A 13,377-nucleotide genomic window follows, 5' to 3' on the forward strand; every position below is an offset into this window, starting at 1 on the left:
TCAACTCGTGAAGAGTTTTCTGCATGATTCCCATTGACTCCATTGAACATTCCTGACGCTAATTGCTTTGCCACTAGTGACCAGGCCTTAAACACTACAACATGCATCTGACTCTTCCCCGCCTCTTTATTTCAGTTCTTCCTTTAAAAGCCTCCTTAAAAATATATCTGTTTGTAAAGCTTTTGATCCCTGATCTAATATTTCCTTACCTAACTTGGTTTATAATATTCCTATGAACATTGTGATTCGGGAAAGTTTGTTATTTTAAAAGTGTTATATAAACATAAATTACATATTGTTGACTTCAGTGTGAGTTGTACTTGTCAAATAATTTAGCCAGGCTGTAGAAGCACTTCAGACTACCTCACTAGGTAGACAGGGTGTTTAAGAAGGTGTTTAGCATGCTTACCTTCTTTGCTCAAACCTTTGAGTATAGGAGTTGGGACATCATGCTAAGGTTGTACAGGAGTTTGGTGAAACCTCTTCTGCTGTACTGTTTGCACTTCTGGCTGCCCTGTTATAGGAAGGATATTATTAAACTGGAGAAGGTTCGAAATAGATTTACCAGGACATTGCAGGGAATGGAGGGTTTGAGATATAAAAATAGACTGAAAAGACTGGGACATTTTTCACTGCAGTGTAGGAGGTTGAGGGGTGACCTTATTGAGGTTTAGAAAATCATGACACATGTAGATAAGGTGAATAACAAGGGTCTTTTACCTAAGATTGGGGAGTTCAAAACTAGGGGACATATTTTTAAGGTGAGAGGAAAAAGATTGAAAAAGGACATGAGGGGCAACTTTTTTACACAGAGTGGTTTGTGTGTGGAATGAACTGCCAGAGAAAGTGGTGGATGTAGGTACAGTTACAATGTTTAGAAGAAATTTAGATAAATTCATGCATAGCAAAGGTTTGGAGGGATACGAGCCAAGCACAGGCAGATGGGATCAATTTAGTTTGGGAGCATGGTCAACGTGGACTGGTTGGACCAAATTATGTGTTTCCAAGCTAAATGACTCCCTAACATTATGATTGTATGACTAGGCTTTCTTGGATGAATGATTTATTTTGAGGGAACGCTTAGTGGGTTGTGCCTATATTTTCTGGAATTGCAATATTGCAGTAGCTTGAAACTATTCAGTTTCTCAATCTTCTACATGACTTACTTGTAGAACTTTGTGTTTTCCATTGAAACAGTTGGAGGAATTCTGCTCCTACTGGCAGGATAATAATAGAATAGGACAAATGCCTCTCCACATGACTCCATCATTACCGTACAGTTAGAGATAGAAATAACCAAATGGCATGAACATGAAGAATCTCAAACATGCCAACAATTGGAAGATCTGTTAGATTTTCCAGGCATCCATAAGTTGCTTTTGCTAGGTGAGGAACAAAAGAGCAACAGTGTTAGCTGTGGTGTTTGCTTGTTCTATGTTTGATGATTTGAGTCTGTTTACTGCTGATGCTCACTTTGCTTGATTATTGAAGCCTTGGCATGAACTCACATTTTTGCTAGCAGCAAAGAGCAGCAAACTTGAACATTTCAAACCGCTTTGAGTAAAACTGTTATACACATAGAAGCTAGTGTCATATCTGCATCATTCCGAGACATATAATATACAACACTAGGCAGTTGCTGGAGTGTGGCTTAGAATGTATGGAATGATGTGGTAGAATTAGATGCTATTTTTAACACTTTTTGAAATGTCGTACAATGAAGATGATATTTAATGTTCTCACAAAGGTAGCTGGAGTAAGTCTGAACACGTTGACTTTTACACATTCTACATTTGTCCTATCTTCACTCATTCCTAAATAGATCAAAGTCTTTCTGTCTCCACATTTGGGTGCTGAAAATACTCCTTCAATAAGAAAGAAAAAGCATCATCTTAATTCAGATCTGCTCTGCCAACTCAGAGACAATAACACGAAGTACAACCAGCATTTAAAGAAATTTAACTAAAGATATAACATATTTGTCCCTCACTGTCATGGAATACAGTCATGCCTGCTAAGTGCCTGAAACACTTTCTTTTGTTTCACCAAAGGAAACATTCACTTATAACCATCATATTCAATAAACAATACGCAAGGAACATCAATTCTGAGCCCTTAGGAAGAAAGCTATTAGCAATCTTGGCCCACAGGAAGTGCTGCAGAAAGTGGTGAAGTTGGAGGCAAGTTGGAAATAGAAGTTTGATAAACGTTGAACTGAGATCAGCACAAGTAGTCCAAGCTTCCTGTGCTTTCTCAAAGTAATGTTGTGCCCTGACACTCAACAACTATTTCTTCAAGGAAAAATTGTCTTTATGGAAAGCTGAAAAGGCCTTCTTGTGTTTCACAGGTGACTTGAAAAAAGTAACAACTATGCAGGTGATCAGCTAAGAACATGTCCATAACATTCGTCAGGCTAATGCAAACTCAGTCATAGCATCTTACTTGCACAGGTATCAACTCAGTCATATTCATTTGGGAGTGAATAGTTTGAGAGGCAGAAGGATTGTTGCTCAATGAATCATTAAGCACATGTGAAAACAAAGATCTGACAATGTAAAAGAAGGGACATGGGGTTTCTCCACAGAGGGTGGAGAAATGGCTGTTCACGGCTGAAAAGGCTCGGAAGCAAAAATGGGATTTCACCTAGCCAGCAGCAATCTCATGTATAGGCAGTGAAGATGGTTTCCATGTGTATGGCTGAGAATTTGAACAATTGGGGAAAGTCTGTTACCCATATTTGCTGTACAGTCATTACTTATAATTTGAAAAAGGTCCTGATTAAAGCTTTAGCCTAGGAGATTTCTTCAGCATCCAACTACCAGATATTGATGTTCTTTGGAGTGGAACTTCTCTCTGCTTCAGTAGATACCTTGAGGATCAGCATGAATGCATGACACTTCCAAGACTTGAACTAAAATATTCATTTATCATAACTTGAGCCAGTTTTCTCTCTGAACCTATGCCCACCCCCCGTGGGTAGGGAACAAAGTGTGGAATAATCTCTCTATTTATGCATGTAGTGAGACTACTGCCCTACTAGTGGGCACCCCTACTTTAGGGGCGGTGTGGTAGCTCAGTGGTTAGCTCTGCAGCCTCACAGCACCAGGGACCCGGGTTTGATTCCAGCCTCGGGTGACTGTGTGGAGTTTGCACATTCTCCCTGTGTCTGCGCGGTTTTGTCCGGGTGCTCCGGTTTCATCCAACAGTCCAAAGATGTGCAGGCTAGGTGGATGGGCCATGCTAAATTGCCCGTAGTGTTCAGGGGTGTGTGGGTTATAGGGGCGATGGGTCTGGGTGGGATGCTCCAAGGGGTAGTGCGGACTTGTTGGGCCAAAGGGCCTGTTTCCACACTGTAGGTAATCTAACCTAAGTAGTGCCAAAATTTGAGGGAAATATTTGGAGGAGAATGGCACGATCATCTGTATCAAAAGACATCAAGGAAAATAAGGATCACATTCCAGCTATTTCAGAAATCACTGAAATGTGAGGGAAATTTGATTTACAGATCTATAAAACTTGTACCCTCTTTAGTGGATAATGTGTATGCAAAAATGGAGATTTGGCAATCTCTCTTGAGACTTTAATAGATGTATATTAACATTACAAATACAGAATAGAGAAACTTGTACCCAACCTCATATGTATTGCACTTAAACCAGATGTGTTCACTGCCCTCCAATTGTTAATATTGGTACATAATAGCTTCCTGAACACAAGATTTCGCCAAAAGTTTATACATTCCAGCTGAATTATGCAATGCTGAAAGGATTATTTAAATATAGCCTAATGTTTTCTTTGTAGTTCCTTAATTATGCTTTCATGATGAGCAAACTTCAAATTTATTTTTTTACCAATTCCAGAAATCACACTTTTGAGAGGTATTTAGATCTGAGGTAGGAGTTTAACCTCGGCTGGAGATGCAAGCAAAAGTTAAAGCTGTACAATTAGAAGTGGTTCAAACAAATGAGGAGTTTCAGCTGTGTGGTTTGGGCTTTGGGTTGAGATACTCAGCTAGTAACATGGATTTTGATAGCTCTCTTCAAAAAGACTGGTGTTGTTGTAACAGATAACTGTGGAGGCAGTTGCTCCAAGTCAAACAGTAATTATGTTCAGTGGTCTCTTTTATTCAGAACTGGCCAGGGTAGACAACTCTTTTACTAGTCGTTTGCACCAGCTTGGCTACAATACACGGAGGGCCATACCCCAGGAAGTGATGTGTTCATCTTTGCCCTGGTAACTGCTGGAAATTTCTGGAAGCAGTTAACTTGCTGAATCTCTTGTTTGATAGCAGCCATTTTAAAATTCAGCAGAAGTCCATTACAAAAAAAAGTCATTTTATCAAGGCAAAGTAGCTTTTTAAAAATACAGTTTCTGATTGCTCTCTTCCTGTTTTCTGGACATTTTATTGGTTTAATGGTTCATTTGAAAGGCAGGAAATCTGATGTGCAGTGCTCCCTTAGAATGTTTTGGTGTGACAGCTTTTGTTTTATACACCTAAGCCCTGGAGAGTGACTTGAATCCAGGATCTTCAAGTTTAGGAGCAAGCGTGTGACCAACTGAACCACAGCTGACATCAGAATAGGAAAAAAAAATCTTACTGATATGATTCATTCAAAGCTGCTTTGCAATCAATGCATTTAAGCAGTTAATGTGGAGGTGCCGGTGTTGGACTGGGGTGGACAAGGCCCGAAATCACATGACGCCAGCTTACAGTCCAACAAGTTTATTTGAAAACGCAATCTTTCGGGCCCTCACTGCTAACACCTGAAGAAAGAATGAGGGTCCGAAAGCTTGTGTTTTCAAATAAACCTGTTGGACTATAGCCTGGTGTCATGTGATTTCTGACCTTAAGCAGTGTAGTCACTTTTGTTATATAGGAAAATGCAGTTAAAATAAACGATTTGAGTTACTATAGTGCATCTTGTACAGCTCATACATAATGCAGCCACAATTGACCAATAATGAAGTCATGGGTTTTAAGTCCTGGTGAAGAAACGCTGTGCTCTTCATATGTCTTTATTGACTTATTTTAGCACAAAGGAACATAAATGAATCATCTGAAATAATTACCTGTCGCAATATTTTTATTTCTAGTTCAAGACAAACCTCCAGTCTTCAAAAAGAAATTTGGCAACTCAGTTTTAATGAAAGGTGATGACCTTATACTCCATTGTGTTATATCAGCTCAACCAGAACCACGCGTTACATGGTTAAAAGATGATGTGATAATTTCACCCAGCAAATCTAATGTGAGTCGTGAGGTTCTGATTTTATTTTTGTAAGTTCAGGCAAATACAGTATGATGTATTATGTAATTTCATAGCATATTGTGATATGCAAAATAACAAAACCTTTTTTATTTAGAGAGAGCACTTCAGTGAAAACCATGTATTCATGAAAAGAAATGTAGGCCCAACCGACAGTGGAATGTATAGTTGCATTGCCCGTAATATAAAAGGACAAGTGTGCTGTTCATCTTCAGTAATCGTGACAGGTATTTACAGAATTGGTTTAGTGTAATATACATTTCCTTACATTGTATATGCAACTTATGCAATGCACTGATATGGTGAGATATGCGCAAATGACTGTATTTTATATTCAAATAAAATAATTTGTATAATTTAAAGAAAAAAATTGATTTTCAACAGCTATCCACTTCATCAAATTTGCAGCTATTGATAAAATATCAGCTTTTCAATTAATGTAATTACATTTGAAGAAAGTGGAACAAATACATTGTTGGCAGCTTGAAGCTTAATAATGGCACTCATGAAGACAGCATGTAAAAGACAGCCCAAGACAATTTTGTTTCTAACTTAATTTTTTGCTTCAGAGATTACAACTAAACAGGCCCATGCTGCATATTTTATGATAATATTAAAATTTTTGAATTTCATTTCTGTCTTTTAGTCACTTATGTGTATCTAATTATTTGCACTTAAATATATATGTGCTGATAAAAATGTTGAATTATTACGCGTAATAAACTTTATATTATGGTTAATTAGGGTCCGTTAAGTTTAAAATGAAATTGTAGCACTGTAAGATTTGAATTTTCTCACTATTGATTAAGTACAATTGTGCTTTGTACATAGTTCAGAAACATTATTAATTTTGTTGATTTCAAAACTATTTTCAGACAAAATTAAAGGGAAATTATCTAACATTCGTAAAGAAACCGCAGAAAAGGGTCATGGAGTTCTGACAAAGATAGTGAGGCCTGTTCCTTTTACCAATGTTTATGAATGTGGAGCATCTTGTGATCAAAAAATTCAAAAATCAGGACAAACGTGGTCAAGGTTGGTTATTTCCCATTCTTTTTACATGGTATATACGTAAGAACATAATAACTAGGAGCAGGAATAGGCCATCGGGCCCCTCGAGCCTGCCCCACCATTTCATAAGATCATGTCTGATCTTTTTGAGACTCAGATCCACTTACCCGCCCATTCACCATAACCCTTAATTCCTTTACTGTTCAAAAATTTGTCTAGCCTTGCCGTAAATGCATTCAGCGAGGTAGTTTCAACCGCTTCACTGGGCAGGGAATTCCACAGATTCATAACCCTTTGGGTGAAGAAGTTCCTCCTGACCTCAGTCCTACATCTGCTTCCCTTTATTTTGAGGCTACGCCCCTGGTCCTAGTTTCACCTGCTAGCGGAAACAACCTCCCTGCCTCCACCTTATCTATTCCCTTCATAATCTTATATGTTTCTATAAGATCTCCCCTCACACTCCTGAATTCCAATGAGTATAATCCCAGTCTACTCAGTCTCTCCTCATAATCCCACCCTCTCAACTCTGGAATCAATCAGGTGAATCTCCTCTGCACTCCCTCCAATGCTAGTATATCCCATCTTAATTAAGTACTCCAAGGTGTGGCCTCACCAGGACCCTATACAGCTGCAGCAGACCCTCCCTGTTTTTGAACTCCATCCCTCGAGCAATGACAGACAAAATTCCATTTGCCTTTTTAATTACCTGCTGCACCTGCAATCCCACCCTCAGCGATTCATGCACAAGGACACACAAGTCCCTCTGCACAGCAGCGTTTTTACCATTTAAAACATAGTCCATTTTGCTGTTATTCCTACCAAAATGCATGACCTCACACTTATCAACACAATCCATCTGCCAGACCTTTGCCCACTCACTTAAACTATCTATATCCCTCTGTAGACTTTCATTGTCTTCTGCGCACTTTGCTCTAACACTCACCTCAGTGTCATCTACAAATTTTGACACACCAGACTTAGTCCCCAACTCCAAATCATCTGTGTAAATTCTAAACAATTGCAGTCCCAGCACTAATCCCTGAGGCACACCACTGGCCACTGACCACCAACCAGATAAACACCCATTTACCCCTGAACTTTGCTTTCTACTGGTCAACCAATCCTCTATCCATGCCCATACATTACCTGCAATACTATGCAACTTTATCTTATGTAGCAGCCTTTGGTGTGGCACCTTGTCAAATGCCTTCTGGAAATCCAGATACACCACATCCACAGGTTCCCTATTGTCCACTGTGCAAATAATGTTCTCAAAGAATTCCACCAAATTAGTTAAACATGACCTACCCTACATGAACCCATGCTGGGTGTTCCCAATGGGACAATTTACATCCAGATGTCTTGCTATTTCTTCCTTCATGATGGATTCAAGCATTTTTCCCTCAATTGATGTTAAGCTAACTGGCCTATAGTTACCTGCTTTTTGTCTACTTCCTTTTTTAAACAGTGGTGTCACATTGGCTGTTTTCCAATTTGCAGGAAGCACCCAAGTCCAGTGAATTGTGGTAAATAGTTACTGGTGCATTAGCTATTTCCCCCATCGCCACTTTTATTACCCTCGGTTGCATTTCATCAGGGCCAGGAGACTTGTCTACCTTTTGCCCCATTAGCTTGCCCAGCACTGCCTCCTTAGTGTTAATGATAGTTTCTGTAATGTAATGGTAACGTACGGTAAGTAATCCTTTTTTTTGTTATTATATAATACATAAACGTGCCAACAAATGTACATCATAGTCATTTTTGCTTTTAACTCTTTGTGCATACAATTTGTGACTATTTCTGTTTCATTATTTTAACAATGACCAGCCTGTATAGTTCGCTATTGGAACATTTTAAAGAGCTTGAGTTGTAACTAAGAGATGTAATTTTTGCTGTTCAACTTTAATTATTGTTTCAAGGTATTGTTCTAAAGAGCAGTCCTAGCTGGGCAAACAGTAGTAGCAGCTCCAGCAAGCTGTGCAAGTTTTTTAAAAACAATATTCATTCACGGGATATGGGCGAGTTTCTGGTCAATGATATCCCCCGGGATGTTGTTAGTGGGGGATTCAGTGATGGTACCATTGTTGAATGCCAAGGGGTGATGGTTAGATTGTGTCTTATTCATGATTGTCATAGCCTGGCATTTGTGTGGTGCGAATGTTACTTGCCTCTTGTCATCCCAAGCCTGGATATTGTCCAGATCTTAGATAAAAAAGTGTGAAGCTGGATGAACACAGCAGGCCAAGCAGCATCTCAGGAGCACAAAGGCTGACGTTTCAGGCCTAGACCCTTCATCCTCTCTGATGAAGGGTCTAGGCCCGAAACGTCAGATTTTGTGCTCCTGAGATGCTGCTTGGCCTGCTATGTTCATCCAGCTTCACACTTTATTATCTTGGATTCTCCAGCATCTGCAGTTCCCATTATCTCTATTGTCCAGATCTTGTTGCATCTGAACATGGACTGGTTCAGTATCTGAGGAATCATGACTGGCGCTGAACGTTGTGTGTTATCATCGATGAACATCCCCACTTCTGACCTTCGGAGTCATTTTGGACATTTTTGTGATTTCCTCTACAAGGAATATACAAAAGAGAGCTTCAATACTAGCCTGTGTGTTATCTTTAGGTTGCTGAGGACTAGGGTATGTTTAGCATGCTGTGGAAGCCAGAGCTTGAGAGCAGCAGCTGAGCAACCCGCACAGCAGGTCAATTTCCCTCCATCCATGTACTGCAAACCTGTCAAAAAGGAATTAAGACAAAGGAATTTCAATTCAGCCTAAATACTAAAGAATCTCAAAAATTGACTGGAACAAAAACAGAAGTTGCTGGAAAAACTCAGCAGGTCTGGCAGCATCTGTGAAGAAAAAAATCAGAGTTAACATCTCAGGTCCGGTTACCCTTCCTCAGAATGGCACTGGATCCGAAACGTTAATTCTGACTTTTTTCTTCTCAGATGCTGCCAGACCTGCTGAACTTTTCCAGCAACTTCTGGTTTTGTCCCTGATTTACAGCATCTGCGTTTTTTTTAGTTTTTATTCAAAAATTGACTGGTCATCTGTCAAAGTCAACACTACTAGTGCAACTCAATAATGCTGCAGTATCATCTTACCTGACCTTCATGAACAATTCAGAGACTGATTTCTTACTTTTATCTTTTGGGACTCACCTCTTATTTCTAATCTATGTGTATGTGTATTATGTTACTATTTCTCCTCCCGTGCAGTAATTAATAAACTCAGTCTTTCTGTTAATTCAAGAAAGCCTGACTACAGTGGTTCCTTTTAAACAATATTGTTGCTATTTGGATCTGGGAGAAAGCTTTTCACAAGGGAAGAGATCCCTTTTAAATCAATCTCGTTGCAACCAACTGAGAGCTTTGGTGAATAAAGAAGGGGAGCCAATTCATCCCTCCTCACTCAGGAAATTAACTGTTTGGGGCATCCTGCCTGCAACTCTAATGAGCTGGGGTCATTCTACTGTGGTCTGGTCATAACAACATGCAGTGTGGCCTAAAGAATAAGTAAGTGATTGTGAGTACATTTGAGTTTTTGTTTTGTCCTGAAGATGATTGTCACAGGTATTCATAGAAATATAGAAGCATAGAAAATAGGAGGAGTAGTAGGCCATTTGGCCCCTCAAGCCTGCACTGCCATTCATTATGCTCTCGGATGATCATCCATCAGAATAGCCTGTTCCCACTTTTCTTTATATCCCTTAATCCATTTAGTCCCAGGTACTATATGCAACTCCTTCTTGAAATCTTATAAGATTTGACCGTGACTGGTTTCTGTGATAATGAATTCCACAGGCTTACCACTCTCTGGGTGAAAGGATTTCTCCTCATCTCAATCCTAAATGGCCTACCTTGAATCTTTAGCCTGTAATCCCTGGTTTTGGGCTCCCCACCATCAGGAAATTTTTTCCTGCATCTATACTGACAAGTCCTGTTAGAATTTTAAACATTTCTAAAAGATCCTTGCTCCTCTGAAATATAGGGAATGTAATCCTAATGGATTCAACCTCTCCTCACGCGTATGTCCCATTATTCCATGGAACCAATCTGGTAAACTTTCACTGCACTCCCTCAATACCAAGAATATCCTTTCTCAGATAAGGAGATCAAAACTTTTCACAATATTTTAGGTATGGTCTCACAAAGGCCCTGTACAATTGCAGCAAGACATCTTGCACATAAATCCTTTAATTATTAAGGCCAACAGACCATTTGCCTTGATAATAAAATGTGAGGCTGAATGAACACAGCAGGCCAAGCAGCATTTCAGTAGCACAAAAGCTGACGTTTCGGGCCTAGACCCTTCATCAGAGAGGGTCTCTGATGAAGGGTCTAGGCCCGAAACGTCAGCTTTTGCGCTCCTGAGATGCTGCTTGGCCTGCTGTGTTCATCCAGCTCCACACTTTGTTATCTTGGATTCTCCAGCATCTGCAGTTCCCATTATCTCTGAGACCATTTGCCTTCTTCACCATCTGCTGCACCTGTGTGCTTACTTCTAGCCCAGGTCTCCTTGTACCTTCCCTTCTCTCAATTTATAACCATTCAGACAATCTGCCTTTCTGTTTTTGCTACCAAAATGGATAATTTCACATTAAATTGCATCTGCCATTCATTTATCCACTCAGTCAACCTGTCCATGAGTTCCACAGCAATAACCTAACTCACAACTAAAGATTTTCCTGAACTAATTTGTTGTGTTACAGATCATCTCTGATTCCTTCTTTTGATTAGTCTCTTCATGTGATCCCCAGCCCATTCTTTCCCAATCCTCCAGCATGCTTACTCTCTTTCTACGATATAACTGTTCAGTCTGCAGCAAGATATTGATAATCCACATGATTATGGCTGAACGGTAAAGCAGTGTAATTATTGCTAAAAAATCATTTCTACATTAAGACCCACATGCGCGAACGTTATTGTAAGAGAACAGTTTTGGGATCACTTTTCTGTTACGTTGATTAGGGTTGGAACCTATTGTTGTGATAAACATATCTGGTATCTGGCTATTTGGTGGACACTTATTAAATGGAAGAACTGTGTACTGCTGGAGTCTGAAAACGTTGCAGATGCTCCCGCGATAGCAGACTTTGTTATGCGGGACAACATTGTTGTGATTGAAAAACCACTTGCACATTATACAAATGAAAACACCCCATCCTTGTATTGCCCACATTAATACCACCCTCGATGTTCTTGAAACTTGGAAAAATTGTTAATTGGCAAAGTATGTTTCACCTATGAAGTTAGAAGATTCATTCTCTGTTGAAGATCATTGGTAAATGTGGCACCTGTCACTTGCTGAATTTGAGACTGAAATTAAGACGGCCTTCATGGCAGATTTATCACATTGTGACATGTAGGATTTTATCGTGTCAAAACCAAATGCACCATGGCCTCTCTAGCAACAGTGAGAGATATTCCAGTCCTTGACATAGTCAGCAGTTCAAGCTGTGGAAGACAGCTCTGTCACTGCAAACCTGTCACATCTGACATACCCAGTTAGGGGTCCCCAATCACATTAGCCACTGTCTTATGAATGTCCACAAAGTTCAATCTTAAAAGTGATAATGAAGGCCTACATAGTACCTGTACTGTTGATGAACCTTCTGATGATGTCCCATCATGCACTGTTCCTCTTGATAATAAACCATATGAAAGGATGGTGCTTGAAACAAGTCAGATGCATTCTTAAAAAAATCTGTATTAATGTCCCAGCCTTAGATATACATAGTCTAATTTCAAAGTTTGTGGATGTGTCAAAACTAGGAACTATTGTGAATCATTAGAAGACTGTGATGGACTTCAATTAAACATAGACAGGAATGGATAGCCTCGTAACAGGTGAAATTTAACCAGAAAAGATTGAAGGGACATATTTTGGTCAGGCGAATAAGATGAGGCATAAAAAGTAAAGGCTACTAAAATGCATTTGATGAAATTAATTAAGAGGAGACTAGGGCCGCTCAGCCCTTCAAGCCCGCACAGGTATTTATAGGATGATGGTTGATTTGTTTGTGTTCCAAATTCCACAATCCCATCAATCCTCAATAACCTTCAATTCCACTGCCTAACAAGAATCTATCCATCTCTATCTTCCCTTAAGCAGATTCAGTGACCTTATCTCAGCATCTTCTGCAGCAGAGAGCTCCACAGCCACATAATCCTCTGAGAAAAAAAGTATTCATTCCCTGTCTGTAATAAAAGAGCAATGTTTAATTTTAAAACAGTGGCTTTAGTTCTGGGTTCATCCACAAAAGTAATCATTCTTTTGACATCCACCTTGTCAAGATCATTCAGGATCTCATAAAGGTAAAGTCGCCATAATCCTATAAGACCGTGAGGCTGCACTCTCATGAGAGAAATGACTGGTGATGGTTTAAGCTGAGGGTCGCCACATCTCAGTTGAAGGGAGAAGTTGAGAAGGAGAGTCCTTCATAATGACCTCAGCTTGTGCAGGAATTAAACCCATACTGTTGGCATCATTATGTGTCACAGATCGGCCATCCAGCCAATTGAGCGAACCAATCTCCATGCACTTCAATTTGATTGCCTTTTGCTGTTCTGAATTCTGGTGGAAATAAGCCCAGTCTATCCAATCTTTTGTCAAAAGTGACCTGTTCATTCCAGGTATAAGTTCAGTAAATCTCCTTTGAAGCATCTTCAATATGTTTCCTTCTTCATTAAATAAGGAAACCAGAGCTGCACATAGCATTTGAGATGTCGTCTCACCTGTAAAACTGAAGCATGACATACTTACTTTTGTGGGCAATTCCTCTCATATTTAGGGAAAGCATCTCATTAGCCTTCTTGACCATGTGCTATATCAGTAATGACTTTTGCAAGTGACTGTCTAGACCTCTCTGCATCTCAGAATTCCACAGTCATTCTCCTTTTAAGTAATACCCTGCTTTTTAGTTCCTTGCCAAAGTGAATAACTGCACGCTTTTCCATATTGTATATTATGGGCCAGATGTTTTCCCATTCATTTGACATATCAATATTAGTCTGCATTCTTGTTATGTGCTCTTCACAACATGTTCGCTGACATATCTATGTGTCCTTGACAAATGTAGCCACATCCTTTTGA

The sequence above is a fragment of the Stegostoma tigrinum genome, chromosome 7 (assembly GCF_030684315.1).
Source record: "Stegostoma tigrinum isolate sSteTig4 chromosome 7, sSteTig4.hap1, whole genome shotgun sequence".
Classification (NCBI taxonomy): Eukaryota; Metazoa; Chordata; class Chondrichthyes; order Orectolobiformes; family Stegostomatidae; genus Stegostoma; species Stegostoma tigrinum.